At 34.5% G+C, this 4,736-nt stretch overlaps 1 pseudogene across 1 annotated transcript; it reads left to right on the top strand.

Moving 5' to 3' along the window:
• The first annotated feature begins 278 nt into the window (after positions 1-278).
• LOC145109132 (BTB/POZ domain-containing protein SR1IP1-like) lies at positions 279-3,470 on the top strand (annotated as a pseudogene). Its single transcript, XR_013708786.1, has 5 exons — positions 279-480; positions 562-631; positions 695-1,294; positions 1,521-2,027; positions 2,687-3,470. The product of XR_013708786.1 is annotated as a BTB/POZ domain-containing protein SR1IP1-like (transcript).
• Positions 3,471-4,736: the final 1,266 nt, after the last annotated feature.

The following is a 4,736-nucleotide window of genomic DNA, read 5'->3' as shown; positions in this document are numbered from 1 at the left end:
CAGTTACACGGTTAAAGATCAAACACTCCAAAATCCTATTCGCACTCACCACTATACAGTCGCAAATTCCAACCATTTCTTGTAATTGACCTCATTTCTTGCACAATTATCCAAAATACCAACTTTTAAAAAATTACTATTTTCTCCCTGGTCTTTCTCTTTTTTTAGCCAAATGCTAATATCCATCGTGGGTATTTTCTTAAAGATGTTGATAGTATGATATGGTACATTTAATGCTAGATAGATAACAATGATGGAAAATGAAAGAAACAACTCCTTGCTCATTTGGTAAAACCAAGTGAAATGTGTATACTTTTGTAAAACTTTTTATCGTAATGAGTATGTGGTGAAATACAGAACATGATGCTTTTTATGATTAATCAATCATTGATACAGTAGATGTCCAGAGCCCTTAAAATGCCTGCCAAGAGACTAGAGTCAGAAACTTACTGCCAATTCCATGAAGAAAACTAGTGATTGGTTTGCTTTCATCAGTCTCAATTTTTATTCCATACTTGTATCTTTGACTATTTAAAGTGACTTTTTTTTCAATGTTAACAGGAAGTTCTCCCATGAAATCCCAAGTGATGTTACAGTTCACACTGGAGATGCTTCTTTTTTATTACACAAGGTATGATTTGTGATTGTGTGTATCCTCTTGTTATTATCATCTTATTTCTGTATTGTTATGCAGTTTCCATTGGTGTCAAAGTGTGGTTACATAAGAAAAATATTATCGAATCCCACACATTCTGATCCTTTAGTAATTGAAATCCCTGATGTCCCTGGAGGCCCTGAAGGATTTGAACTCGCAGCAAAGTTTTGTTATGGAATAAACTTTGAATTATCAACAGAAAACATTTCAATAGTGAGATGTGTTTCAGAGTTTCTTGAAATGACAGAAGATTATGCAACTGGAAACCTTGTAACAAGATCTGAAGCCTATTTAGATGAAATAGCACTTAAAACATTAGCTGGTGCTGTTACCGTTTTGCAATCATCAACAAATTTGTTACCAATGGCTGAAAAAGTTAAGTTAATTACTCGGTGTATTGATACTATTGCATATATAGTAACCAGAGAAAGTGAGTTTTTCTCTTCTGGAAGCACTGGTGATTTTGTTTCTTCTTCATCGAATCTGAAAGGTGTAGTCGATTGGTGGGCTGAAGATTTAGTTGTACTTAGAATCGATATATTTCAAAGGGTTTTTCTTGCAATGATTTCAAGGGGATTTAAACAACATGAACTTGGTCCGATTCTAATGCTTTATGCCCAGAAATGTCTTCAAGGTTTGGTAAGATTTCTTTTTGTTTTAGGTGTATTTAAAGAAGGGTAAATTGCAAGAAATGTTAACATAGTTTCATTACATCATAGTACTTTGAAAAATTTACCCAATTATAGCAATTTCATACAAATAGAAAGCAATTTTCACTTCTATAATTGGATAGATTTTTTCAAAGTACAATGTTTTAATTAATATATTGTCGATTTACTCATATGTCAAATTTAACATCAAACAGGAGATACATGGAAAGAACAAGAAAAAAATTGACTCGAAACAAGAACACGAAAAAAGGATAGTTCTAGAAACAATAGTAAGCTTCCTACCAAGAGAAAGAAACACAATGTCGGTCAGTTTTCTTTCAATGTTACTTCGGGCAGCCATATATCTTGAAACAACAATGGCATGTAAGCTAGACTTGGAAAAACGAATGGGCTTACAACTCGGGCAGGCAGTCTTGGATGACATACTTATTCCATCTTTTCATTTTGATGGTGACACAATGTTTGATGTTGATACTGTCCAAAGAGTCATGATGAATTATCTTGAATACGAATTAGAAGCCAAAAATAATCAAGAAAATGACATGGAAAAAGTTGGAAAGTTAATGGAAAGTTATCTTGCTGAAATTGCTTCAGATAGGAATTTATTACTATCAAAATTTGTGGATTTTGCTGAACATATTCCTGAACAAGCTAAGGTATCAGATGATGGAATGTATAGAGCCATTGATATTTACTTGAAGGTATGCATGTACATGTATCTTCTTATTAATATTTATATATCATTTATAGGGTTTATGTCATAATTAGGACGTAGGTTCTCATTTAGTCAGTTTACTCATTTTAATTGTTTTGGACTCCAACTACTGATATTGTTCTATGTACTATTATGACCTCTTATAGCAGGTTTTACCAGTTTTCGGTGCTGATTTGACATACTTTTACTTTGTCCACATGGCAGTTGACTCATTTTAGTTATTTTTAATGTATGGAATGAGAACCAACTATATTTCTTATGTTCCTATTTGTTCATCTTCACTGAAAGCTTTTATTTTGTTTTATATAAATAATATATGTGAAATAGTTAGTCACCCTCCCAGGCATTAAAAATGACTAAACTGCCACGTAGACCCACTTGCTCCAAATAAGCACCCAAAATTGGTATAAAACCGGCTATAGCATAGCAGGTCATAAAGGTTAATGATATTAATGGGTAACCAACATTTTTTTTTGCTTTTTTAGTTTTTTTACAAAACGCCAATATTGGTTTAAATAATTACTACCATAAAACCCAGCTCATAATGGTACATATTGAATAACATTAAATTGATTAAAGGAGGACATACGTAATAATTTGTTACTAAATTATGACAAAAATCCTTATTTCTATGACATTTTGCAGGTTCATCCAACATTAAGTGATATGGAAAGAAAGAAAGTTTGCAGCTTGATGGACTGTGAAAAGCTTTCACGTGAAGCATGTGCACATGCTGCCCAAAATGACAGGCTTCCTGTGCAAACTGTGTGTCAAGTTATTTTCTATGAACAACAACGGTTAAGAGACACCATGGGTGGTGATGGTCTATTAGCGGTTGAACCCACCACCACCACCACCGCCTCCACCTCCACCACCATCCCGGCTGCCACCGCCACGAACAAGCCATTATCCCATGAGCTTTCATGGCTGAAAAAAGAAAACCAGGACCTGAAATTTGAGCTTTTAAAAATGAAAATGACGTTGAAAGAAGTGGAAAGATTGTCTAGTGAGAAATATGTAGTCCGAAGCCCGAGTGTTCCTACTCGTTATTCTGCTGATCATAAGCCACTGTTTCCTCGGAAATCGTTTTTAAATTCTGTATCGAAAAAGTTAGGGAAGCTTATGCCACTTCTACGCGTTGATGGGATTGTACCTTTGAGTACAAGAGGAAGGAATAAACCAAGTAAAGACCGAAGACATTCAATGTCTTGATTCGTTTGACAAGAGTATTCTCGATTACATGCCTTTGATATATTTGTGTGATATTTCTGTAAAGTTAGTACATATCATTAAAATAAGAGCATTTACAACGGTGAGTTTAATGACAGAATTAAATGAGGTGACAAGTCTATTTGTCATTCAATGGATTAAACTCATAGTGAGATGCAACCTCTATATTGAATGGATTTTGAGTACAATGACCATTGAACTCTTCACTCAGAAAAATATGCATAGATTGAGTGTACATCACTATAATTATCATCTCAATCATGATCTGTTTCTTGTTGACATAAATTTTATCTAAAAGAATCGAATATATAACATGAAAATACTAAATTTTATCTTTGGGAATCCAAACGTATATGGGGCCCGGGGCGAAAAGAAAAAAAAGGTCCCTCAAAGACAATTATAATACAGATTAAAAAAAATATCATTTATTCTTCACTATAAACGCATTCAATTAGCAACAACAAACAAGTCAAATTGTTTATCTTTTGAACTACTTTGAGTTTGAACCAACTTGAGGCCCTAAAATCATTTAGGTAATAATATATATATATATATATATATATATATATATATATATATATATATATATATATATATATATATATATATACTACATAGCCCATAAATTTTGGGCCCCCTGGAGACGTGGGCCTGGGCGGTTGCCCGGGTTGCCCACCGTCTGGACCGGCCCTGCAATCTTCATAAGGTAGTGTTAGTAAACAATAATTAATTCCATGTTGGATATTTTGTTGATTATTCCTACTATTCATTTGTTGATTTCATGAAACACTTGGTATCATGCGATTTTCATTTAGGAGTATAGTTTGATAAAGAGTCTTGAGCATAAATAATTGCAGGTCTGGTTCTTCCCCCTAGGCCAAGTGGGCCACCCTTTGTTTTGCTTTTCGTTTCGGACATTGTGAAGCAAAATGACGAAATTTAAGACATTTATAACATTTTACTTTGGATGGGTCTTTGGTCTTACCTTTTGCTTTTTCGGAGTCTCCATTCACCGATGTTGTGGAACGGTTTTGTTGTTGGTATGAATTATTGTGGCGACCCCCGCCTCCTCGACCACCTCGTCCAGCTCCTCGGCCACCTCTACCCCCCTCGGTTTGAGGTTCCATCTCTGTGAAAGATCAATTTGCCTTGATTACTTATCGGTTCAACTTCATGAATGCATTCCTCATAAGCCTTTAAACGACCAAATACGTCTTCAAATCCAACTTTTTTGAGATTAAGAACTTGTTCTATTGAAACAACTATGTGTATGAACCTACTTGGTAAACTGGTAAGGAATTTCTTGACAAGTTTGCTTTCGTTTAAGGTTTCACCAAAGGATGTAGATTTCGATGAAATGTCTGACAATTGGCTTGCAAACTCATCGATATTGCGTGATTCCTTCATCTTCAAGTTAAACTCAGTGATTAGAGTTTGTTGTCGTGCTTCTCTTACCCTATATGCG

This window comes from Lactuca virosa, chromosome 4 (assembly GCF_052849685.1).
Source record: "Lactuca virosa cultivar CGN04683 chromosome 4, Lactuca_virosa_CGN04683_v6, whole genome shotgun sequence".
NCBI lineage: Eukaryota > Viridiplantae > Streptophyta > Magnoliopsida > Asterales > Asteraceae > Lactuca > Lactuca virosa.
This window is presented reverse-complemented; position numbering and strand designations above follow the sequence as displayed.